At 39.3% G+C, this 27750-nt stretch overlaps 1 protein-coding gene across 7 annotated transcripts in view; it reads left to right on the top strand.

Moving 5' to 3' along the window:
- The first annotated feature begins 280 nt into the window (after window positions 1–280).
- Window positions 281–27750, top strand: part of LOC107750549 (transcription factor SOX-6-like) — a 162145-nt gene continuing 134675 nt past the window's right edge. For 4 of the 7 annotated variants that reach the window (XM_016565992.1, XM_016565991.1, XM_016565990.1 and 1 more), the window contains exons 1-3: window positions 1570–1657; window positions 3220–3336; window positions 21352–21422. The gene's annotated coding sequence lies outside the window, so the exon portion shown is untranslated. Of the gene's footprint in view, window positions 628–1569; window positions 1658–3219; window positions 3337–21351; window positions 21423–27750 lie in introns of those variants that run through there. The other 3 variants (XM_016565989.1, XM_016565988.1, XM_016565993.1) reach the window with 3 other exon arrangements.

The raw sequence follows: 27750 nt of genomic DNA, 5'->3' as shown, positions 1-27750 counted from the left end.
ATAACAATAGGCTATATAGCCTAGTTAAAAAAAAAAAAGAATTATATTGATATCTTATATATTCATATCCTAAATAGCCTACTATATATAACTCAAATGTGTCTCCTGATGTTTGAAAATATATCACCTGAGCTCTGACTTTCCCCCCCTCTCATAATCTACGCTATTCTACCCCACCCCGTTAAAGACTCTCTCTCTCTCTCTCTCTCTCTCTCTCTCATGTGTTGTCTGGGAGGGGAGCCCTGCCTCTTTCCTCAGATCAATGCCCTGGCCACTCACTTTCTGATGTTGCACGACGGGAAATGCTTTGAATACTTGCGACATGGCCGCTTGCATTGATTGCCAAGATTGACAGCAGTAACTATCGTCTTCTGTCGCTTCTGTTTAGAGTAGAGAGGAAAAACGCGATAAATATAGGCTATTTATAACTGCTCTCAGCAGTTTTGACAGTTCAACTTCATACAGCCAAAGCGGGATTCCCTCTACAGTCAGTGGAAGCGATACACTTCAGTTTTTTTTTTCTTTCTCTGCTACCACACATCAGTGTACATTATTTTAACCTGTTTCAATACCAATAACGGGATACGGCGAAGACGAGCGCTTTTTTGGTACCCTGCTCACATCAAGGTAAACTTTTATCATTGGTAACCTGTCGTCCGTGATTGCATGTGTCTTCGTCATGTTACGCTTATCGTCATTTTGCGTCGTAACACTGCAGCTGCTGCATTGATACATTCAGGTTTTCATTACAGAAGCTTTACATGAGATGTCCAAACTATTTGAAACGTTTGGCTTGTCCAGGATTGATATTAGTCTTGACGGTAATTTTCAGCGAAGAGTGACGCGTGATACTCCGTATACCGATGTGACGAGGAGCGATTAGGAGCTTTTTTCTTCGCAAAAACCTGGAAAAATTTCGACGACTAAAAGAAAAAAGTTCAACAGACACGATCCAAGTGGTTCTTGTATGTTATCCCAGCCGTTATAATGTTTTGTCTGTACTTCATGGTCCGCTGTTGAACTATTGCCTAGTGTTAGGCTACTTGCTCACAAACGCACGCGCCGAACGGAAACAATAATTATGCGCGCAGGTCTAATTACTAACAATGTCTGTATGATTATTAGCCTATTCAGATACATAACTCCAGATGCGGTACTATTTAATTAGATGTATTTCTGAGTAATAGATAGCCCGTAGTTGTCATCCGGACGGCGGATAAGTTCCCTGCACAGGAGGTAATTTCACTTTTGTCCACAGAGCGGTACTATTCATTGACAACAACGGGAGAAGCGAGTAGCCTGGCAAGAATCCGATTCAACGTCGTTTTAAGTTTCTGTTTTATAAAAATAGATACGCTTTGTGTATTTAAGATCGGATACATCTCCTGTCCGCAAGAGAGGTAATTTAAAGAAAAATAGTTTGAAGGCAAAATTGTTCTTACGCAAGCATGGAAATTGTTTCTCAACTTTCACTCGAGGTCAGGCATATTGACCTTTGAAGAATGCATAAGCCATAAATTAAAATGAAGTAGGCTACTCATCCAACGCTGATCCATTTAGAGACAATAAGCAACTTGGAAAAGCAGACTCCTTTTAGTCTCCCAGCTTGAAAAAAAAAAAACCCGGTGCTTTGAAACACACTGCATTCAGACTGAAAGTAAGTGAACTCCGGAAATTGTTACGTGATTATTTATTTTATCAGAATGTGTAAAATTTTATTTTTTGAGCGATTAAGGCACATATTAAAATATCTGCCGTTTGTTTAATTATTTATAGCTTTTATTTTAAAACCAAGAAGATAGGCGAAAATAGGCTACTTTAAACAGCTAAATTAGAGAGTTGTTTAAAATGACATCCACAGTGAATTTCTATTCAAAATAATCTCAGCAAAATCATGTAACGTTTATTTTCCATTATATTCTAATTAATCTTTGAATTAGTTTGAATTGTTTTTGGTTTTGTGCAACATGATGCGTTTGAGATTTCCAGAAACAGTGTGATGAGGTAGGCTATTGAGAGGACAAATGCAGCGCAATGTGTGTGAACTCAGTCTGTGGGACACAGATAGCCCATCATCTCATGGGTGTTTCCTAAAAGTAGACCCTCATAGACACAGATAAGCTCTTTTCGACTGCTGCACGAGATGCGATAATATTTTAATACGGAACATAACACAGCACGCCGACGTATGACGGAACTGAAAGGTTTTTAAAAACTCCTGAAGCACCTCAGACCCGTCAAACGGGACATTTAAAATATTACAAAAATGAAAACACATACATTACTTATTGTTAAACACTTTTCCGGCGCTAGAAAGCCAAACACTCTCCTCCTTTTTTGCTTTTTTCAGAGCAGAAACACAAAAGCTGTGTTGTTCTCGCGCAGGGACGCAACCTGACACCTGAATTAAACACAGCTTAACTTTGCTAGTTTTTCTCTCCTGAAATTGTGTCCAGTCTGTAAGAATAACCGGGTGTCTAATAATACATTCTTGTTTTAAGTGAGAGGGGGCTGTTTGAAAAACAGTCCCCTTGGCTTGTCCCTCTGTTGGGGTGAAGTTGAGCCCGTAATGGCATTTTGTTTTGAGCAGTTGCTGTTAGCTGTTCCCTCATAAGGTAAGATGGCACCGGAGTCCAATGGAACATTTATAATTAGACTGCCAGTTCAGCACATTGTCTTGATTGCTATACAGGGATATGCTTCACTCAATAGAGATAGACTTATTCACTGCCTTTGAGAAAGGGTGCCTGTTGCCTATCCCTTAGGCTACGTTTATTTACTTATTCTAAAGGCATGCATTGAAAAGACAAACCATGATCACGTTTGTAAATTCATTCAAATTTAAAAATCAAACAAACGTGTTATTTGCAAATACAATATTAAAGGTATGAACTTATGAAAATTCCTTCTCTTTTATTATTAACACACTCCACAAATGTACGCATCCGTGTAAACATTTTTATTTATTTATTTATTTTTTTACTTCACGGGTCGCTGTTTAAAGTTTAAACGCTGTTTTCATTCAACCCTATTTTCCATGCACATGCTGGATGTTTCCGAATGCTTTTTTCTTTCTTTCTGCGGACAGAAATTAAGTATGAATGAAGGTTTATGTGCAGTTTCATAACATATCACAGACAAACGCAGTTTCATTTTCCCTGGGATTAAAGCGTTTGAGATAATGACGATCTCTTTTGTTGTTGTTGTTGTTTTTTTCAGGACTTTCTGCCCGTGGATTTGGGGAGGAACTTGTGGTTTTGTGCACGCAAAGAGCATTTCCTAACTGGATCCGGCGAGCAGATACCGACAGATCGCAGACGAACGCTTATGGTGCCAGTAAGTTCAGAGATTTGGACCGTATTCTGTTCTGCGTCGTCTCGCTTGAATTTGAATAGATCTTGACAGCTGGAATATGTATTTTAACACATTAAATGTGTGAAGTTGGGCTGTATTTTTTATTATTTTTTTTTACCTCATTCTTATAGCTCATCCAGATTAATTTTAGTTTTAGATTATCTTGATAGTTCTCCTTTTTTAATTGAAACATTGAATCTATTTATCTCTAAATCTAAATTGTTACTGTGACTGTTGCAGAGAGTCAGTATGAGACTTTAAGCAGTGACTGAGTGATTGTAATTTCATGCCACCAAAATGCATTTAATTTAATCTTTAAATGCATTCAGGTTTTTTGTTTTGTTTTGCTAAAACATTCTCCCCTCACGGAATGTGTTTTGTGGGTTCTTCTAAATTTTTAGGTACATAATACAAGTCACACCTCTTTATTAGATACTCATATTGTTATTATTAATAATGTATTTATTTTTTGAATAAGGGAATAGCTTTTCTCTGCATGCAGCTTATTGTAAGTTCAGCTGCATATGTGTATCTCTGTTATGAAGGGACTTGTGATTGCTTCTTTGGAGACATCAGTCGAATGCATTATCAGCCCTAAAATCTGGACAGTAAATGAACTTTGAATAATTCTCTTTCATGTACCACAGTCTGTTGTTTCCAGAGGTTGCCTGCCATATGTTTTAGTACTTGTGAAATATTGTCTCAGATTTCCCTACCAGCAATTTTGAGTTTTTATCTGTTTTCAGTGGTTTTAAACAGCTCTGGCATTTATTTATTTTTGATTGCAAAAGTTTATTATTTACAGTTTTGATTACCTAATTTGTCTTTACTTATCATTTCTTACTTTAGTACAGCAATACATCTTTAATGTTTAAATGATGTTTATACATCTTAATTGGATATATATCTTGAAAATACAGTCAGAGAAGTAAGTGTAGCAATTTTTTTTTTTTTTTTTTGAAGCTCAAGCAGTTTATTTATCAGACACAATTTTCAATTTCAAAATGATGTTTCATCTTATTAATTTATAATAGTCTAGTTTTTATTTTTGTAATGTAGTAGTGCGTAAGCCAGTATTATATTTAGTATTTAGTGGAAAGGAACATGTTGAGGGTAGTGTAAGATGCTCAGGTGTAAATCTCGTCTGGCTGTGTCTTGTATTGGAGGGGTTAGAACAGTGCCAGCAGAATCCTAATGATAAACAACACTGGAGGTAAACAACAGCAGGCCTGGTAAAGGTAAGCTGCACGCCAGCCGTAGGGGAGGAATGCATGAGGAGGAAATGTGGCAGCACATGTTGTGACATCTGTCTTTATAAGTGTTAGCTAATTTGCTGTGGAATATTTCAACAATGATCAAAACCGATGGCAACATGTTTATTAGAAGGCTTTTTTTTCCCTTTTGTGGCAGAATCTCTGAAGTTGTGTTATTGAAGCTTTGCTGCACTTTTAATTATAGTAAGTTTAGGCTACTAATTAGCAAATTGAAGAAGACACAAGAAAGGTGGCGTTTTCTTGTAGGTGATTTTCAGATCCTGAATGATGGTACTTAAGGCATGATTTTATTATTATTATTATATATATTTTTTTGCAAGCATCACTTTCATAACTGGTTGTGTTTATACACATGCTGACGTTTGAATGCATGCAGTACATGCAGCTTTTTCTCGCAACCGTCCGCTGCATTCCTACAGAATGACAGATCCATTGTCATCAATGAAGATGGCACGCTGACAGCTGCTCCAGATCCCCAGGGCATCCAGTATCTTCTATGATTAAATGATTTACATAGGCAGGAATGCTGACCCTGGACACACCAAAATCAAATCTAAACTGTAACAATCAAATGACAGATAGTAAATAAATAGATTTGTAGTCTTGTGAAGACCTTTAACATTAGGACTAAAGTATTTCTTTCATCCAGCGCAAGTACAAATTATCCAACCTATACTTATCTGTGGCTTAACAACACGCCCAAATTGCAGTCTTGCGTCTGAAAAAAGATAGTGACGCTATAGCTCAGGAGGCCTTGTGAAACGCCAATACAGATGGCCGTGTCTTTCAGCGACAGTCCACACTGAAAAGCCCTTTTTTTCTTACAATGTTTTATGCTTTTTGCCCTTTTGCAACCTCAGGTCTAGAGATTTTAATCATGTGAGAATAAAAAATTGAAGGTGTCTTGGACACTCTTTGTAAACGAAGGGCATGCTTTTTGCCCACTACTGAAAACACACGTTCACCTACGGCCTGATGCTGCACAATAAAGCAGAGACACAGAAGCTTTTCACTCTGAAATATTACTAAATGCTTTCTTTTCCTCATCTTCTCACAGCATTTGCCTGATAACCGGATGTGCAAGCACAATATAGAGCTGCTCTTTGAATGTATCCCATCAATACACACCATTGCTCGAATCAAAATGTCTTGCACTTGATGTAGCGTGACACTTTATGTGAAATTAGGTGCATGACAAATATACCTTCGACATTATTGAATATTTTTCCAGCATTCTATCTCCTATAGCTCTATTGTATAAGCACGCATGAATATGTAGATTTAATGCTAGGGATCTCTGGGAGCGTGAGGTTGTTGACACTGGCTTTATTGGTGGTTATAATCAGCATTATCAGGTCTAGGCTCTGGTGTTGCATATTGTTTTTTTTTTTTCAAATCAGAAGAAGATTTCTGCGGTGCAGAGGAAGATTCTGGGTCCATTTCCATTTCAAAGGGGTTTGCTGTGCTTGCTGGCAGTAATTAAAATGCAGTGGTTTGGAGCCCGTATACACACACGCGCTCTGGGGTGGAGGGTTTGCTGGGAGAGAGCGAGCGCGGGGAACCGTATGCAGGCAGTTGACTCCTGCTTGCGTCTCCAAATGCACTTATAATTTTGTACAAATGTTTATGCCAGTCCGTTCTCTTTTGCGGAGAGCTTGTCTCCTGGCCAAAACCATTTCAAGACAAAGTTAGTTTGTTTTTTCCTTAACCTTCTTGTTGTGGCCTCCTCTCTCTTGCTACAGCTGCTCTCTGACACAGGCTTTGGCACATGTTTAACCTTTAATTGGTGCATGAATAAATAATGAGAATAAATCTTTTGATATGGACTCAGTGTTTAGGACTAGTCCTTCTCTGCTCGCGATTGTTCTTGCTTTTTTCCTTCACCCTTTTCATCCTCAAACTAGTTAGATGCAAATATTGCTGAATGGTGGATCAGTTGTTTTGTGTTTGATTTTATTTAAAAATAAAATTTGAGAAGGAATTCACTATTGCCGTTGCTGAAAGGTCTGTATGATGTGTTTTATAGGCATCATAAAAATAACTGGAAAGTTCTATGATTTTGCATTGGCTTCTTGTTCATTTTTTGTTATTAATAAGAAGAACTCTGAGCACAGGTGATGATTTCATCAGGTTTATTGGGGCATGAATGACATGTATTGATGAGCAAATTTAATAAACATTAAATTGTTATAATTGAGATTTAGTAATTTCCTGTAACGCTTATGTCTGAAACTCCACAAAAACACCCAATTCACTGACTTTTTATTCTAGTGTCTATTTATTTACAAAAATGCTGCTTTAAAACCCAAGTAAATCTTTTTGTTCAGATCATAAATTTCATATTACATCATCTTATGGTGAAAGTGTACTGTGTTAGCTAAATCATTGTCAAACACAGATTAAGGGAATCAGGCTCTTGTTGCGAGCTAGGCGTTTTTTTTTTAGCACAGGATTTGTGATAATCCCGGCCTTTCGTAGTAGCGAATAATTGATCATTAACCTGAGATGCTATGTTTTCCATTACAAAGGGATCTGTACGGCCCCCAGCGGAAGACTCCGCCCACTTTGAATGCTGTGCCATTAGATCAGATGTGAGCAAGTAAGATCTAGCTGCCAAATTGCCCTCTACCTTACTCTTATAGTACACATGTGATTAAAAAGATTAAAGGTTGTGTCTGAAAAGTGTGTTTATTTCAATCATATAATATATAGATATATTTGTGTTAAAGAAATATCCACCCTGAAGTTCAGAGCACAGTTCCTCTCAAGACAAAAGGGCCTTTGAATTCTCGTGGACTTTTCTGTTTTGTGAAAGAGAGCCTGTTGCTGTCTTCTTAAACGGTATTGTAATCACTTAAGTGCTGATTTTGCGATAATAAGAATCTTCTAGAATGAAGAAATGCTGAAGCTGGTAGCTAATTGCAGACTCATTATGCTAGTTGATAGGACATCTGAAAGTCTGGAAAATTTTGTGGAAAAATTAGACGCCAAAATCACATCTCCCACAGTTATTTTGTGTGTGTATGTATGGAAAGTTAAGATGCATAAAGCCAGAAGCAAATTAAAGTGACAAAGGAGGTTGGTAAGGAGAGGAGAGGAATTCTGTGGCTGTGTGTCTGACAGTAGTTCAGCTGAAGTATTTCTGAAACCAGCCCCTTTTGTTTCCTTATTCCGCGATTATGTGCACCCGCTCTCAGTTTTAAAGGCTCTCTGCCGTTGATGTACATGTGCGTCTCGAGAAAATGGCTTCAGCAGACCAAACCGCAAGTGTTTTCTCTCTCTCTCACACACACACGCTCACTTTTCTCCTTCTCTCTTTCTTTCTGAAGAAGTGAAAGGCGCTACTACCTGACTGTCAGTGGAATTAGATGTAGTGCAGCAGCAAACAGACAGACTGAGAGAAAGCACTTGACTACCGTTATGGATGTGTCCATGAACAGCCTTTGATGACGGGTCAAGTGGTGACAGCAGCTAATGTGATGACTCTGAGAGAATGTGTGTGTCTGTGTGTTAGCGTGATCTGCCATTCTTGCCTTCACAGTTTAGAGAGCTGCTTGTCTGAGTGGTCTCCACGTGAGGGGACGCAGCAGCTAATGATGCCATGATGTCTTAATTCAGAGATGTGGCTGTGGAGCTGGGTGTCTCTGCTCAGAACTGTATGGAGTGAGGAGGGTTTCAGAAGATCCTGTAGGGGTCATGGAACCGCCGGCTTACAGTCATTTCAGCAGAAATCTATGTGGTACGGAATTTTGTACCAGAAAATTCCCCACACAGATGTCGCTCATGTTCAGATTGATTACACTAATTTGATGGGTTCACCAACAGAAAACTGCTTGGTTTGAAAGTGATCCCCCCCCCCCCACTCTATTTAGTCCCATTCATACACGTTTCATCTTCTGCTTAAGGCTTAGTGAACTCTGACTTGAAAATTTGTGTAGTGCAAAAAAAGTAATTCGAACTTAATAAATTGAACTGAAGTAATTTTTTATGCCTTAACTTAGTGTGGCTTCAGTTTAATCCTGCAGTATATTCAAAGTGAAGTCTTTTCTCTTCCGTTCTCTCTCTTTTTGGCCTTGCCAGGATATATTAACCACACCAAAGTGAAAACACCAGGCTGGAAACAGAGAATATTTTCTTGTGGAGGAGTGGAAAACAAATTGGAAATTGAATTAAAAAAACGACCCTCTTTTTCATTAGTTTGTCATGTTAAATCTTTGGGCAGGAAGGGCTACGAACATAATTTAAGTCCTAATTTTTCTTATGAGTAGTCGCCGGTGTCAAAGGGCTGTGTCAGAGAGCTGTCTATAGCTAAAGCCAAATCAAGCTGAATAAGTGAACTGTGGTGATCTTTTTTTATATATAGGATGGCAGAAATCTGTTAAAATAATGGAGAAAATCTTGCGGTTTTGCCTCCCATGCATTTCCTTGGAGCCTCTTTGACATCTATCAGCATACCCACACTGGCACACACAAAAACACTCATCGCAGGCCAGCGTTCAGGAACATACAATCTCTACAAAAAGCTGGAATAAGGAAAGATCCTGGCAGGTTTACAGCCCCACCACCCTTTTTTCACCGGCAGGCATGTCGACCCGCAGCGCTCCGTCACACGCCTGCAGCTGAAAAGAGCTCACTCATAGCACAAGTTGTTTCTCTAGCAGGAAAGAAACCGAAACTATGACACAGGGCTAAACTAAATCCCCAGGGCCTGCCAGGATGCAAATTAGACATTTTCTCCACAACACTGGTCGTCTCAGAGCCAGATCTTTTCGCCTCGTTCCATTTGGTACTGGAGCCGAGAGCTGCTCCCGCTGTTACCTTGAAAGCACTCCTCTCCTCCTGGACCTTTTTTTAGCAGCTTCTACTATTATAATGCTATTTCAACGTTATTTAAGCATTATATTAATATTTCAATGCGCCACATGTTGGTAATTGTAGAGCATTGAGGCGCATGCGCACGAAGGGAATGCAAGCTTGAGCGATGATGGCGCATGAACGACTTGCGGTGCAGTGTCAGAGGGGAAGAATGTTTTCTGTCTTTGATTGGAGGAGGTACTTAGATGACAAGAAAGGGAAGTTGTGAGGGGGGAGGGAGTGGTGGAAGAAAGGAGCAAAAGATGGCCCTACTCTTCTTCACTGTTGCTAAATTTATTCCATCTGCAGGGTGGAGGAGTTTGGGCCGACTCCAGACCAGAGAGAGGCTTCTAATTAAATCGTCATCATTATCAACTTGTGGGCAACGATCATCCTCGAACGCTCGCTCTTCCAAGATGAACATGGAACCAGAGAGGCTTTTCCTTCAATCCTTGTGTTGGACGGAATTAGAAAGTGAAAAGCAGAATAGGAAAGTGTTACACAGGGCTGTTTCTCTTTTCTTTTTTTTTGTTGGCGTACGGCGAAAAAAGGCACTCAGCCATTTCCACTCAGGTTTAAACAATTACTGCACATCAGAGGGAAGTAGAGGAATCTTAGTTGAGTCTGCTAGACTCATTGCTTTCCCCTCGACTCGCGCGCTTTCAGGGGAAACATTAGCTGTAGCGTTAGCATGTTCAAACCTGTAATAATTTCAATTAGAGCCGATGGGCGTGTTTGCCATATTTGGATCAGCACTGTTTGGGAAGTGCTCCCCTTAAGGGCTGACAGCTCTTAATACGGTATTCCAAGCATAGATATGTGAGTGACACTGAAGAGTGCGCTAAAATGCTTTATCAAATCATAATTACAGCCCCAGTGATTAAAGGGGAAGTGACTCTGATTAGAAGAGTTTCTGGGGATGTGGAAACGGGATGAATATTCAAATGGGAATGGCAAGGAGAAATATTATTTAGAGTTTTGTTTTTTCTTCTCTCTCTCTAGAGTGAGGTATGTGTCTGCCAGACTGCTGTGCAACCACAATGCTATGATATCATCTTTACCACACATATTTCATCTGGGCCCTTTCAGCTTTAGCTATTGGGCAGAAAATATGCATACAGATATCGGCCCATTAATGTTCAGTCTCGCTCTTAACCCTGTGATGCAGTGCTATTCACAACAGTAGATATTTAAAATATATTTTTATATAGTTGTTTTGAAGTTAAAAGTACATTAGGATGTTTATTTAAAAATGTTAAAAAAGCAGCTAGTTACTGGGGCTGTATCTCTAAAGTTAAATATTTCCCACTTTTTTTTTTTTGAGAGTGCAAATTATATTTTTATGTATTATATATACTGAAGCCACAATTCAACTCTTTTTTTATTAACTTAAGCTTTAAACTGAATATCTCAAGGGTAAATTTCTTCCGCTCTCTAGGCCGGTCCTCTGTCTCTCTTTCTCTTTCTCTCTCTTTCTTGCTCTCTCTCCACTCTGTTGCGCTTGGAGAGCTCGATGAGTATCACACGTTTTTGTGAACTTCAAGGTATGCACTGTTTAAGCAAAGGAGATAAAGGAGCGTATTATTAGCGGCCATCTTCAGCAGGCAGATTAGGATTGCTTGAGCCTTTTCTCCCCTCACCTCTGTGAGCCTCAAACACTGGCTGTCATGTGATAGCCTCTATTTTATAAATCATTTCAGCGAGCGTTCATAAAATGTAGGCTGTGAAATAGACAGCGAGAGCCTCACAATTTTACAATTTCACAACCGACTTCCCTCTTAGAATGACAGTGGCTAACCCGACTATTACCGCTTTTGATTTCAGCAGGGCATGGTTTTGCGCTCTGTGAGCTATACATAAAAAAAAGCTTAGGGCCGACTCTGAATTTATGGCTAAATGCTGCTTATCTTGCAGCCTTTTCACAGACTTTAGAAAAGAGTCGTATTTTCACCTCACTTCAAAAAATTCACGCCTGTGTTGTTGTGCACTTGAGCCTCGGCTCTGTTGTGAGCTGCACAAAATAGAAGCAGCGCCGCATCGACTTTTACCGTATTACATACAGATGGGATTCTTTCAGCATGCACACACACATATGCCATGCAAACAGCAGCGAAGTGGAGATGTTTCAGGTGAAGGCTAATTTCTATGTTCTAATTATCTACATTTCTTTGAGTTCCTCGTCTTGCGAGCGCTAATCAAGTCGACCCCGCACACAACTCTCAAGAAAGCTAGAACAGAAGGTGCAGGAATCAATCGTGTGTTTAGCTTGTGTCTTGTTGTATTCACATCGCCCCCCTGCGCTTAAACACCTTCCCACATGCCTCCATAATTCCCCACATTTATTTATTTACGTTTCGGCTTCCCTCCGAATTTACCCTTCGAAGCCCAGTAGGGAGGGAAAATTTACATTGCTAAATAATCTAAGATACATTTGAAAATAGTGTGTGGCGAACAGTAGTGGTGGTGGAAGCCTCCTGATATTTTCATTGGAGCGTTGTCAGCTTTTCTAGAGAATAATATGAACCATGTGTCCCGCCAGTGAGAGAAAATTAGAGACCTTTCATGTGACCCACCTGTCGCGCTTTCAGCGCTGATAATGTTAACCTCATGTCGCCATCATCGGCCAACAGAGCTGAAGAGCATGTGTGTATCAACACCAGGGGAGCTTCTCATCTCGCTAGATTCCCGGCACCTGCGTTTGACACATATTCACAGACCTTGGAGTAAAAGACTGTTTCTCATAAGAGAAACAGATCTCACAAATGCACATGGTCGTGGTGGTAGTTTTTCCTTTCGTCTCAGTTTCCTTTTTTCTCCTTTTTTGTTAGCATTTCAACTGTCTGTTGTTTTGAGCTTTGGGGTTCCTCAGTGTTCCTCAAGGTTCCTCAGGTTTCATGTGGTCTGTGCCATGCTGTAATAGGTTCTTTGGGCATGATTGGAATATAATAACCATTTTACAGTGTTTCTTTTACCCCCCTACGTGCTGAGAAAATGCAAAACGTGCACGAGCACCACAGGGCATATGGTTGGACCCGTGATGTCAGTTGTTATTGCTGGATACGTAGGATAGGAAAAGTTGGATTATTTTCCAAAAATCCACTGTGCAAGGAGCATTATGTCACAAAGGCGACATTGTAGCCAGTTGGGTGTGTTGCAGTGTGGGTTCGTGTATGTGCGTTTTTGTGTGCGCCCAGCTTGCTTTCTAATTCTATACATTGTCCAACCGCCGTCAAGTACACGCTTGACATGCGTCACGGCACTCCCATGCTAAAATCAATGGAAACTGCTCCATATATCGGCTTCATAATGGAAAAAATATGTATAATATGCCACACACTATGCCTGTCCATTTTTAGACTTTATAGTCACTAATGTAGAGTGTCCCTTTGAAGTGATAGTTTACCCCCCCAAAAAAACGTTCTTCTGCTCAACTTAAAAGTTATTTTAATTTAATTTAATTTTTTCCCTTACAAAGAATGTTAATGCAGTCCAAAACAACACAAAATCTTATCTTGGGTTTCTCAGATGAAAAAAAAAGACATACAGGTTTGGAACAACACGTAATTGTTGGCCAGACTATCCCTTTAATACCAGTTTCAGCTCTTTTTATTTGGATTGTTGCTTTCTAATAATATTAGGCTTGGTAGATCATAGCTGTCTGGCTTGTTGCGAGAGGGCATAGAAAGAGGAACAATAATCTCACCCTTCGACTTGCCTGCACTGGTCATGTGACCTGTAATTTCGCCAAGCCCCCCCACGATTGCTGGAACGGAGTGGATTTCTTTAAAGCCGTCCTCCATCAGCGGTGTACTCCAGCCTGATTGCCTCGTGCAGAATGAGAGCATCATGGGAAAGGACGTGCATCTAATAGCTAACTGAAGAACCACGCATCTCTTGTTTTTCACTAATTGAATTCTGCACTAAAATATGCTGGCAGGAGCCCTTACCTTGTTTGACTTATTTATTGCCTGACTGGAGAGGTAATTTGACCTCCTCATTTCAAAGACTCTTTTTTTTCCTGCAGAAAAAGAGTGTTAAACTCAATTACACCACCGATCAGTGACTCAAACACTACATTTGTTTTCTCCGAGGGGGGGAAGAAGGGAACCGCAGAGAAGAGAGAGGAGCTCTCTCTCTCTCGTACAGTCTGAGAAGCTGTAGCTTATAGGGGAGAGAGCGGAGAGAGAGAAACTGAGCGACTCCCGGTCCTGTCAGCTGAGATTTGTGTCCATCTTTTAAATCATTTTCCTCTCTAAAAAATTAAGAATGAAGAAAAATTCTCAAGCCAACATTTTTCGTAATTAATGGGTTCGTTTGCCATATGCTGAGTGATTGTGGATTTTGAGGTGATTTTTGTGATTAAATAGTGATTTGTTAAGAAATAAAAAGGAAAATGATTTTCTTAGTGTTGAAGATTTACATCTATGCTGACATTCTTGCTGTAAGACTTTGTAAAAGAGAAAATGTATGCAAAAATGAAAAGCGTTATGAATAATTTTATCTTCTTCATAGAACAGATCCCCCATTGAACTATATAAAACATCGTTAGAGCAGGAATTTGTTCATACTCTTGAACTTTAAGATGTAAATTAAAAGTAAAGAAAAGCTGATTTTTTTTTCTTTATTTTTGCTCTTACCTTTGCTCTGCCTGAGAAAACACGGCGGAATGCTTCTGGATTTTCATGAAGCCACCAGTCAAAACCCTAGAGCACAATGTGCTCCTCCCTGCTTGCTGGTAAAAGAATTAAAAGTGAACTTGTGCATGAAGAATGCAAGTACCGATGAGTCGTAACCTCTTTTTTGTTATTCCATCATTCATATCGAGACCTGAAATATTTTTCAGATTTAACATACCACAAAACCCACCCTTGGGGAACCAAGGCCTCTCTTGGCATACTTAACTAAGGTTTCTTCTATTCTTCTGAAGGAGAGTACTGCACACAATTCCTTTTTCTTCATCTGTGTTCTTGACCACTTCTCTTCATTAAAATTGTCTCTGCTCATTCATAGAGAATGCAAACCGTGAAGATTTCAATTCAATTGCAAATGTAATATTTGAAAAATGGGACTTTGCCGTACACACACTCCTGCGTCTGAACAAGAACAACACAAATAATTTGCACATAACCACCGGACCTGGTTGTAACCTGATCTTTTCTGGATCAATTGATTCCATTCTGGTTTAATTCACCATATGATTGACTTTCAGCACGACTTACCGTAGGAAAAATATCCCTGTACAGACTGCGGCCTTAAATAGTGCGGTAATTTGAATACAGATGCTTGCTGCTTAGACCTTGTCACTGGAAATGACTCCGAGTCAGGAGACAATTGCAGGTTGATTATGTTGCCACTGACAGAAGTTGCAGGTTCTTTATGCATCAGACATATTTGCATTTAAATGCTTATTGTAGGCAGCCGAAGCATTGCCACTCTGATTGTCTGCACGACCTGTCTTTTTATATTTGTCTGAAAAACAAAATCAAATGAATTGAAATAAGGGATAATCTGTATGGGAATTATTTTTTCCATTGGTAGGAAGCACATTAATCAATGTGTCAGCATTTGTTGACTTGTTTTCAGGCTTTAGTTATCAGTCCCATTACATCTTTCATTGTTTTATGAGTACGATTTGATCAGCATCTGCATAATTCATCTTAATATTTTTTTGTCTTTATCTGCTGTGGCTGTGCAGATATTTCAATTATTTATCCTTAAAGGGGTCATATGATGTTGCTAAAAATAACATTATTTTGTGTATTTGGTGTAATGAAATGTGCTTATGTGGTTTAAGGTTCAAAAAACAATTTTTTTTCCACATACCGTATCACTCCAAAGAGAAAGGAAAAATTGAAATTGCATCATATGACCCCTTTAATATTGTAATTTCAGTCAACAGAATTTTTAAATAAATTGAATTTGGGTGAATTGCATATGATTTGGTTAGACATCCAAAACAAACCTGAGAACTGTGTTCCTAAAATACTTTATTTAAATGTTTTAGGCATAAATCTCGATAATTAGCTTAAAAACCCCAAATGATGTCAGTTTATTAGAATATGTTCATCCCATGATAATCAACTAAGCTGTCAGTGCAGGTTCAAATATTCATGAATTGCGCTTCATGAGAGTCAGTGAATGTTCAAACATTCAGCAATCGTTTGTGTTATCCCACAAACTTGACCTGTGTGTGCGTGCCTCATGCCTTTATCCGCGTATATGTTTCTTATGTCCATTGTGTGCGTATTATACCATAAAAGTGTGTGTGTGTGTGTATGTGAGGCAGGTGTGTGTGTGTGTGTATGTGTGCTCCTGCTGCTTCGGGCTCTGGGTTCTTTGTCCTGTAGCACTCAGCATGTCTGCCTCCTCAGGAGAGCCAGGGCTCTCTCTCGTCTGGCCACACAAAGGCACTGCCTTTCTTTGAGGTGTTAAAAACTTCCATTTATGCATTCCCTGGACAAAAAGCTCCCGGACCCATTTTCGAGGCCATTGGCAACACAGGCAGACATTGTGGCCACGCTTCTTTGGCACTCATTTCACAGATTCTAAAACCGGTATGTGGTGAACAGGATTTCAGCAGCTAAAATGCCCCGTGAGAGCATGGGCGATAAGAGAGCGAGAGAGAGAGAGAACGGCCGGCAGCCCCGTAAACTAGAAGATGAGACCAGGAGAATAAACACATTACCTGGGAAAGAGAGAGAGGGAAGCAGACTTGTTTCCATAACCCAACTCAATAGTAGGGACGGATAAATAGGGGGAGAAAAAAGTGCTTTGTGTCATGGCTAGGGAATAAACTCTATCGACTGACGCCAAATCGATGATAAAAAAGACAAGGACCTGCTCTCTCACTTTTGCTGCAATTGCATTCTAATCATGTACGGAAGTGTGTGTAGTGAGAGTATATTTTACCAGCTGGGACTTGAATTCCTCTCGGGGTGGATTTGAGGCCCGTGGACGCCGGTCAACCCTTTCTTCCCCTAATACGGACTTTCGTTGTTGTTATTTCACAGCAGAGTAAATCACATGAAATGTATCTCCGGACATGAAAGTCTGGCTTGGTCGTGGTGCTGTCTGCAAGTCCAAGGAGAGGAGATGTTTGATTTAAAAACAGCACAACCTCCCCCATCCACGATGGGACTCGTGAAATGTGCTTTATAAACACCCTCGGCTGTAAGCAGGGCCTCTTAAGTTAAGCATGTGGACATTCAAAGAGGGAGATCAATGAAAAGGAGTCTCTTATTTTATTCCTGTGAAAGAAAGTTGGTTTCTTTGGATCCACTGCTTTCTGTGAATCCCACTTATCGGTTCATTATTGCTCATCTGTGGTCCTGAGACAATCCAGATTGAAGAATTGGCAGTGTGTGTCAGTTTGAATTTGAACTGAACTGGCCACATGCCACAAGAAGTTGAATTGGGACTTGAATTGAAATCAAGAGCAATGGCAATACTGAATCACAATTTAACACAGCTAATGCATTCTGCAAAGTTAATTTAATATTATGGTAAGACTTTAGAATTGGGAACGCATATTCATTATTAACTAAGAGTTTTCCCTCAATAAACTCATAATTTGCTGCTTATTAATACTAGTTAGTAAGGTGGGTGTTAAGTTTAGGTATTGGGTCGGGTTAAGGGATCTAGAACATGGTCATACATAATCAGTGTTGGGCAAGTTACTCTACAGGGCAAGTTAAATGTAATCAAATTACTGATTACTGATTACTCCTTTTAAAAGTAATCACGTTACTGTTCTGATTACTTTATTTCAAAAGTAATTAGTAATTAGTTACATTACTAGTTACGTTACTTTTTTCTCCATTAAATTTATGAAATCCCAGCATACACGCTCCTGATAAATATTTGTTATTAAAGTATCAACATTCAGAGAACACTGTTATTTTGAACTAAAGCAAGCGGCTGCTGCGTGAATGGATTGGTATGACAGAATGCCAGCAAAGAGTGCTGCATTTATAATCTCTAAAAGACATCTCAGTTCATCGCAATCTCACAAATCTCTGTTATAACACTATAAATATATGCATAATGAATCTTTCGTAATGTCTACAATTCGTGTGTTATAATGAGAGGATTCGTGAGCACGCAAATTTCAGCACTGCTCAACGCAGCGAACACGTGTTATAGCCTAAATAATAATACTCTAACTATTTTGAAAATTATAACGCGTTAAATTACTCCGTTACTAAAAAAAGTAATAAAATTACAGTAACACGTTACTAAGTAATGCGTTACTGCCCAACACTGTACATAATAAGGCATTAATATGTGCCTATAAATACTAATAAACAGCCAATATGCTATTAATATGCATGCTAGTAAGCAACTAGTTAATAGTGAGAATTGGACCTTAAAATATAGTGATACCAATATAATTAATAATATTAAATATTAAGTATTGTTAAACAGAATTTCTATAGGTGCTATTTCATATTTATCTACTGTATCTATCTTCTTATCTATTCTTCTCTCTAAAAACCTTTTAAATGTTTTATTTATTTTCAAAAAAATGTAATTTTTAACTTTTGTCAAGTTAAAAATTACCGTTACATGAATTTCTTTGAATTTCAGTTCCTTTTTTAATTTTACTACTGTACTTTATTTAAATTTAAAATGCAATTCTGCATCCAGTTTGCCACGTCAGCTCAAATTTAATTCAAATTCAGGAATTGAATTGGAATTGAAAGGATACTCTCAATTCACAGCCCTTACATCTGTACTTAATATCTGGTTCCGTGCTTTAACACCTGCAGATCTGTCAGCTGTGTGCGCGCACTACTTGATTTTTGTCAGGAGGAATATTGGATCTGACAAAAACACCACTTTACCTCTTTTGCTCTTCCGCCCACTGCTGGGTGTGAGTGGCCCGTCTATCGGCTCTGTTCTGCCTTATTTTCACCCACCCCCACCTCTTCTCCCATCAGTGGTCCTGCTGTTAGTACAGAGATAACCTGTCCTCCACCAGGTAAGAGACCGTCCTGCTGATGGGGGATATTGCCTCTTTTGTCCCAATAACTACTTCCCCTAAATCCCCTCTTAACATGTTCTGGACTGGGGGAAATAGGACATTTAAAGTGATTTTATTTTTTGCAGGTTGCTGGATCAGAAGAAAGCTAAGGCAAAGTTGATGCAAATGAAAATGTTCCCTCTTTAGGAGAGTGCAGCATGTCCACGCTCAGAAAGATGAAGGATTTCGTCTATATTTGACCCATGTGAACCACTTTGCCTTAGAGTTCAGCCTCTTAAAGGTCTCTTATCGGTGCACATTTACAGCGTATTATGTAAAGCACGCTACTGTACTTCTCCCACTTTTGCAAATATATTTAAAACAAGCTGCCTGCATCTGCTGTGCAAGAGCAAGGCTGCTAATCTGAGGTTAGTCACTGATTCCCAACCCTTGTCATATGACGGTCAAAGACACAGTGCTGTTATGCAGAGGATTGATTAAATCAGCCGAACCTACTGTAGATGAACACATGCCTGGAATTTGAAGGCTCATTGGATTTGTGAAAGGACTTTTCTTTTGATTCCGAATTATTCTTCTTGTGTAAAATGTAAAGAACGTATATCACTGGCTAAGGCAAAGGTAACATTCCCACTCTTGTTTTATTAACTTGCGAATGATCGGACGAAGGAGAATGGAGGGTTTTTGGAGCATCCGTTACTCTTACGTCATGTTATGCGTGTGTATCCATTGGCTCGTGCTCTTGGAGTCAGTTTGTGCTAGTGTGTTTGTTGGAGGGTCTAGCTGGAGTCACTGTCATGGTCGATGGATTGGCCTCACCAACACGAGCTTTAAGCACCCCACTTAACCTCTCTGAAATATTCAGCACTGTTTTCATTTAAACAGCTCAATTCTTTATCCGATGCAGTGACTAAAGGTTGTTTCGCAGGAAAACCTATCATTAATTTTTGGGTGCCCCCTAGTCTGTCCTCATGGGGTTTAATGGGCTTTAGCTTTTCGTCTAGTGATTTGCCAAGACGCTCGGCTACTCTAACAGTTCTTCCTTTCTTCATCTCTCTTTATTTCAGCTCCCATTTGTACAACCACAGCTACTTCATCACTGCAGTCATTGTCAAGAAGAGAGAAAAAAACAGAGCTCAACATGTGAGAAAGCCGTAGTGGTAATTGCGGACACAATGAATCAGTAATAAAACTGTTGGGTGACTAATAAAAACAGGCTGGTGCTGATTGGAACTCTTTTTAATGAATTCATGATCACCCATTTAGAAACGGCAGTGAAGTCCTGTTTAATCCAGCTCTGCTTAACACTACAGTGGACTGCCACAGTCTTTTATATATTGCAGATTTTACTATTGCATTGCAATATAATTGTCATCTTATTCTCAATCACAAGGGCTTTTTTTCATCCAAGCAAATGATTAGCTTAAATAAAGCATGAATATAAAATTGCACCATTTTCTTTTTCACAAGCTTGTTACTTTCATCGTTTAGCATCAAATTATAATTTCAAATTTCTTTTTATTTTTTGCCCTCTGCAATTAAAACATCCCTGTATTTATTAAAGCGTAACAGGTATTAGTCCGATGTTGTATGGCTCACAAAGAGAAAAGCGTTTATAGAATTACCACCGCTGTTAAGGGTTTGTTTGTTTGTGAGGCACGAAAGAGAGCTGGCACTAACTCCGTGAGAGATGTATGTGAGCGTGTACACACAAATACACACTGTGTGTGTGTGTGTGTGCAGTGTGAACTAGGAGGCAGTCAGGCCTGTGGCATGGTCCTTTGAGAACGTGGAATAGACTATCAGCTCAGAGGTGCTATTAAGATGACAACAGCTTTCCATTCACACGAGGGTCAGACCTCCTGCCTCTTTTCTCCCATTGTCACCTTCAGCCTCAAGGTTGCCACATTCAGATCCATTGGAGACCAAAGATCTCTCAGTTTATTCTATTAACCCATCCTCCCACACAGCCATTTACTTGGTCTATGCGTTTGACTTAGATCTTCGACGCTTGCACGGGAGGGCAGATTTCTGCGCTAGCAGAGATGGTGCAAATTGCAGCCGGATCAATTAGCTGTGACCTCAAACCCCTGTGTCCTTGTTTAATTGGTGATGCTGAGGCAGGCTAATTGTATAAATCAGCTGGTAATGAGATTCCTGCTTGTTGTGAAAAACAGAATAATGTAGAGAAATGAACATCCGTGAGGTTTATGCAGGACTCTTTCTCTCTCTCTTTCCTCATCTACGTCTTCCGTCACATGCAGGGGAGGTGTAATGCTACACATAATGGTGAAATTGGGTGTTGTTGGTGGTTTTGGTGCACCGTCTGTTTGTTTGTGTTTCCTTGGTGGTGCCGCCGTTGCTGGAGGACTTCAGAAGACCTGCTAGAACTAGCAGTGCGTGTAACTAAATAAATCATTAGTGCTCTGCAGAGAGAGGAATTAGAGAAAACAAGTGCTTTGTATGAAAGCCATTTATTAGTTGAATCAAACAGTGCAGGGACAGATTAATGAGGTATTAGAGAAGTGGACTCTAAACATTGTCTAGGATTGAGTCCCTCAGGGAGAGAGCAGAGTAACTGGAGGTTGTTCGGCGCTACGACTGTTTAACTTCATCTGCTGGGACTCTGACCGCCTGCCAACAACCTCACTTCACTTCGCTCCTCTGACATCCTCTCTCACCATTTTCTGTTCTTCTGCCTCGTTTTTACTCTTTTTTTAATAAATGAATGCTTTTATTCTGCAAGGATGCATTAAATTGATTTAAAAGTGGCAGTAAATAATTTTACATTAAAAGGAAGCCAATTCTGAGTTTTGCCGAACACTGATATGTACGCATATTTAAAGAAGCCATGTAAACTTAAACGCATTTATTTTTGTTCTATTGTAGGTCATTTTCATGAATTCAAAATCAACTCACCAGTGATCTTTGGGAGCTGGGGATAAAGTCTTTCTGTTTATGTAAGTACAAACTGTATATTTTGGTTTATGCATTTGTCCAACATCACTTGTGTATCACTGCTCCATTAACACCGTTCTTTCCCCCATGATTGCTGCTGTCTTACCCCTTTATGTCTGTTTGCTATGATTTTTAACTCATGAAACCACTGTACATGCTTCATCAACACAGGAAAGGGTGGCCTTACACAAATGATTACAATGATGAGTGTGTTGTTTTGTTCTGCGTCACTTTCCTAGAACTAAAATAGCTTGAAAAAGATATAAAATGCCACATATTAATGATTTTATGTAGATTATAGTCTTTTTATTACTTTTAAAAGGCATAAAGTAGTCATTTGAAAACTGATTTGCTTGTTAGCACCTAACTCCACATCCCCCCCAAACACACGCTTCCATCGGTGCGTATAGAGTGAATCTATTCTCTATGCTAATACCAACTATGTTATTGGTACTTTCAGGCTGCCAGTTGCCCTCAATAAGAGCATTCACAGCAATGAAGAAAGAGCCCCTTTTAAAGAAACACAGACAGGGTCTTAGTAAACAGTCAATATACGGCTGCAGTTTTCTGCCACAATATGTCTTAAATGGGAGTTTTCTCTTTCCAGCCTAGTAATAAAGATCATATCTGGCAAAGTGTTGCTCCTGGTAATGTTGAGCAAACAAGCTTCCTGAAAGTTAAGTTCATATTAATCTTTTTTCAAATGTCACTTCGATATGAGTTGCAGGACAGAGTTATATTAGTGTGCAGAAAGCCCCACTGTTGGCCCTGCATAATTAGGCCACTGAGAATGGCATATTCCAGCTCAAAGTTCAGGGCCGCACGCTAATGCAGCAGCTTTATCCCCGTGATTTCAAGTCAAACAGCGTCTTCGGCTCAGATCAATACGCTCTATTACACCGGGCCAGGCACTTTTTATTTTAGCTGCGGTAGTAGTGCGTGTCGCCGGCGTGTTAAGTCGGCTCTGAGGTGAGCTGAATGGAGAAATAACAAAGGGGCCGGGAGTGATCACAGCTTTTGTCTGCCCAGCTTCTAACTCTGGAGGAAAGAGTCATAAATGGAGGCTTGAAATATTATTGGAAAATTGAGCTGGGAACAATTATGATACCACTCTCGATGACTCTCAGATTAACCCCTGCTTGACAGGCATGATGTTGTCTTGGTGTTTGTGATTTCCGCTGTGGTTTTTGTCTTGCCATTCAGGATAAAGATGCATGATCTGTGTCGTACAGCCGTCACTACAGAGCAGCTGCGGCCTGTATCATTCCAGGTCTTGTGAACACAGATATTAACATTGATATGTCACAGGGTCAGGTCTCTATTTAGGGAATGAAACGCTGATTGTTAGGCTGAATGAAGGTGAAAGGACCACTTGAGTTAGAACAGTAAACATCAGGCCTATACGCTGGCATCGCTCCAGCACTGAGGGTAACAGTGTAAGCCTTGTACTGTACATCAGGTTGGCGTTGTGTCAGCATTTAGACCGGTGCGAGTGTGTGTATGTGGGTGGGTGAGAGTGAACACTTACGGCAGAGCCAGCATTTTATTTTTCCGTATAGAAAACTTTATTGAGAATTTGTTTTGTAGTAATTTAAAGCATAGCCATTTAAGGTTAGTCAGGACCAAAATCTTATACTGTATATAATAAATAAATAAACAGTAAGTAGTTTTAAGCAACTTAAACTATGTAAACTGACGATCTGAAAGGAATTTTTTTATTTCAAAACATATTTCAGTCATTTAAATGCAAAATGCTTTTGCATTTAAGTGCAACTGGCGTGAAGGCCAAGATTTCAGCGAGAGATACATAATTTTAAAGCTGTCAATATGTGTAAAAAATTTGTATTTGTCCAGTGTTTTTTTTTTTCCATTTCACAGTTTTCACACTGTTTAAATATGAGGGAGAGAAGAAATCAACCCATCCAACGTTCTTTCTCTAATGCTCTGATGCTTACCAGACCTATGAGACCTAACACACCTATTAATCTAAATTTCTTTGCAACTTTAATCTGCATGTTTAATTAATCACAAAATGAGGCAGTAAGTAATTTGGGCGGACGCGCGGCTCGCATGCGCCCGGCGTTTAATCACTCCTGCGTGAAGTCATTTGGAATCACCTGAGGAAGAGGCGATGGCATCTGTTTGAACAGGCAGAATACACTCTTTGTCAGAGTGTGCCATTCATCTAATAAAGCTGCCGGAGCCTTCCTTCATTTTGCATTTGCCGTGTCTCGCTGTTAATGTCTCTGCGGGGCCGGTGTCTCCAGGAATGATTTTCTGTAAAAAAAAATTAAATAAACCGCTCTCCTGCGCGAAGTCATTTGGAATCACCTGAGGAAGAGGCGATGGCATCTGTTTGAACAGGCATAATACACTCTTTGTCAGAGTGTGCCATTCATCTAATAAAGCTGCCGGAGCCTTCCTTCATTTTGCATTTGCCGTGTCTCGCTGTTGATGTCTCTGTGGGGCCGGTGTCTCCAGGAATGATTTTCTGTAAAAAAAAATTAAATAAACAGCTCTCTTGGACCCCTAATGAAAATGAATAACCTTTGGGTGGTTATTTTCCCATCTGTTAACAGTCTCTCTCCAGCTACAGTTCTTCACTGACCCTCTTCTTGATTGTTGTCAGAGAGGTTGTTCAATAGGGTTCGGCATTTTAATTTCATCAGCCCCATCGGGGGAAAAAAATATTCGTTCTCTTCTTTCCGCCCGATAGAACATAAAATTTCATCAGTGTGAATTTAGAATAAGATTTAATAGTTGGAAATTGAATTATTCTCATGAAAGGAAGTCCTAAGGTCTTCAGACATCTGCGATGGTTGAAGTCCTCGCTGAAGTATTTAGGGCACGGTATCCATTCGTTTTCTTATTAGTTCTCATGAGGTGACGCCAAAAGCATCATATTCTGGCTCGGTGCTTATTTTTCTGCACGCATACAGGTGTGGCCTCTCAATCCACAGGGTCGTAAGGGATACGGTTTTCACATTAAATAAACTCTATTTATTTGTGCTACATTCAGCTGGTGTAGTCTAGCAGACCAGTCTGACTTCATCTGAGAACCATTGATCATCTGGGCATGAGATTTTCAGTGGTCTTCAATCCACCCCGCTGTGACCTAACATCCCAGCAACACACTGTCATGACTGGGGCAGTGGCCTCTGCCAAGGTTTATTCAATATATTGTCCTTTTGATGGCTGGATGTGCTTTATCTAATTTTCAGAAGAATTATACATAATATAAACTTGGCAGTCTTCCCTGGTCTTAAGGTAAAGACAGTAACCAAGGTAAAAAGACATTCTCTTATTAGCTATATATGGCCATAGATTTACCGAGGAACATGTCATTAATCTCCTGGCTTCCACAGCTGGGCAGAGTAATGCATAACTAAAAGTCCTGTAAAATGAATTAATGATTCCAACCATGAACTTTTCTCCCAAAATGCCATGAATCCTCCAGAGCTGATAATGTGCCCTGACCCTGGGGTGTGAAATCCTTGTTATGTTGAGAGTTGCCAGTTAATTGATTTGCAAATTATTTAAAGTTTGTGGGACCCAGGGGAGCGCTTGACTCTAATGATGCCCATTCCCAGAGAGTTTCCTTCTCTCTGTATTCCACTGCCTCGGCGTGATTGTAATAAGCTAATACACCTTATCAAAGATTTACAGTGCATTTTCCCCAGTAGGAAAGGTGGAAATTTAGAAGTCATAAAGCACTTAACGAGAGGGAAACTTTGACAATAATTCATCATTTAGCACAAAAACTATAAGTGTGGTTAATAATGAATGTTTGGCATACATGACAACATTTATATAAATAAATATAAATGATAAAAATAAATATAATACATTTATAAATGTCCTATTTAAAGAAATATATGATTTATTTTTAACTGTTGTTGTACATACGCATAAAAATATTTAATAATAATTATAAAAAATAATTAACAAAATTAACTTGTATTTTTTTCACAGACATTCCTTATAACCTTGATTATGATAAAGGTAATAAACACAAAACTATGCATTATGTCTTTTTTTAGTTGCATTTGTAAACTATCCACACTCATTTTTTTTTAAACACATTTTCTGCTAATTATATTGAATATATAAAGGCATCTTGCTATTTTGTATTTGCCAGCCACCTGCATGAAGCATATCTGAAAAGACGGCTTGTTCTGATGTTTTGGACTCACAGCAACTTCTCCAATTTTATTAGAGACAGTGCGCATATCATTGTTGGGTTTATCTCATTGACGTATCTTGACGTATTTTTGGGTTGGGGATCCACAAAGCACGAATATGTCTCCCTGTAATAAGGGGAATATTTTTAGATGAGAATAGTTGAGTGACTTGTTAAAGAAATCAGTTTATTTTAGCCCATGTAGATTGGAAAGGCAGACACTGCTGAGGTCATCCGTACACATAAAACATGCCCATGAATCTGAGGCTATCTGATTACCACTTGACTCGTAGGAATATAATTAGCACTTCTGCTTCTCTGCTTCATATAATGGGTCTCCCACATGCTTTCATTCACAAGTGCAATGCCCACCCAAACGCTTAGTGAGACAGAGAGATGAAAATATGATTCACCTTGAGTCACTCCTGTCATTATTTTTGAGTTTCATTATTTCATTTGTGCTACGTCTTTCGCTAAACAACATAGCAGCCTTTATAGAATTTCACATCTCACATGCAATGAATGAACGGCGCACTTGAAAGTAGTTTAACATTGTTACGTTTTAACTTGTTTAACTTTGTTCTGTCTCCTTCAACTAGCCCAAACATCAAATGAAGCGTAAAGCAGCGAGGAAAAAAAACCTGTGAAACCGCTTCCGAGGCTTAATTGATTTGTTGCGCAGATGTAAGTTAAGAGAGACCTCACCTTTTGCAGGCCTTGTAAGTTTGTAAGCACACAGTAATGTGTCCATTAGGGGAGGCAGATGCTCAGCCGGTTGAGTTGTAGAGGAAAGGTGCACGGCGTCTAACCCACTAAGTGGCTGTTTCTCTTTGCTAATATAAAAGAGACCCTGAGCCCTCATTAGCAAGCGCTGTCATTCAGACACAGAGTGTCGGCCTGATTTAAATAAAATGAAATGAAGATAGTTCTTTCTGGTCCCCTGGCTTCACTCATTGCCATAAACATATGCTCTGTGCCCTGCTTCTTTCCATCTTATTTATGACTTTAATTTGTTGTGTGGGCTGCGCTGGAAATCAAATTTAATACAATCCTCCCAGGGACCCTGTCATATAATAACATGGTAATTTCTGTGTATCCTTTTGAAAAATGAGGAAATTAATTCTTCCTGACATGTTCTAATTATTCTAGTGTGAACAGGCAAATCCAGTTTCTCTCTCTCTCTCTCTCTCTCTCTCTCTCTCTCTCTCCCGGATAAGTGTCAGAGGCAGGCGCGCAGCCTCGACGGCCATCTAGGTGCTAATGCTGACCAGCAGTGCGTTTAATTTGAAACATGAGCAGACACCTTTCAACACACCTTCCTAATGTTGGGTTGCTTCTCACAAATTAATTCACTACTCCTCAGGGTGGATGAGCGAGGGGGGTTGAGACTAAAGGATGGGACACCGGTGCTGTTAGCGAGAGTGTATTTAATCGGTGGGCTGCGGTGGGGGGCGGAGGAAGCCCCTCTCTGTCACGTCTTCTTTTGTGGTGCCGTTTGGAGGTGTGTGCACACGTGTGACAGGAGGACACCCGTGAGACGTGTTTGGATCTGTGGACAGAGGGTTTTTTTTCTCCCGTTCCCAGCACTGTCAAAACCTTTTCACACCTTTCGTGGCTCAGATGAGAGCAGATGAAATACTAATTTAATTAGACTGTCACCAGTCACTTCAAAATAGTGTTTTCGCTTTGCTATAGAATCTGTTTTGGTCTTTTTTGTCTAAGCTTGTTATGCTTCTTCTCTGTAGTGAATTTATGCATTTAGCAGATACTTTTATACAGGTGTACATAACAGTTTCCCCTGGGAAATTAACTCACAATTTAGGTGTTGCTAGCACTAGATACACCAGCTGAGTTACAGAAAAGAGTTAGTAAATATTGTTGTTTTTGAATCGAAGACATGCGTAGTTGTTCCAATAGGCAATAATCTCAGAATTGTACAGTATTTATATTAAAATGAAATTTTATTTTAAATATTTTTATTATTTTTATAAAATGTATTTATTATATGTATATGTATAAATAAAATGCATTTTATATATATATAGACAAATAATAGCAATATAAATTATATATATATATATATATATATATACTGTATACAGTATATATATATATATATATATATATATAATTTATATTGCTCTTATTTG

This window comes from Sinocyclocheilus rhinocerous, unplaced genomic scaffold (genome assembly GCF_001515625.1).
Source record: "Sinocyclocheilus rhinocerous isolate Xijiao unplaced genomic scaffold, SAMN03320098_v1.1 scaffold19, whole genome shotgun sequence".
NCBI classification, from domain to species: Eukaryota; Metazoa; Chordata; class Actinopteri; order Cypriniformes; family Cyprinidae; genus Sinocyclocheilus; species Sinocyclocheilus rhinocerous.
This window is presented reverse-complemented; position numbering and strand designations above follow the sequence as displayed.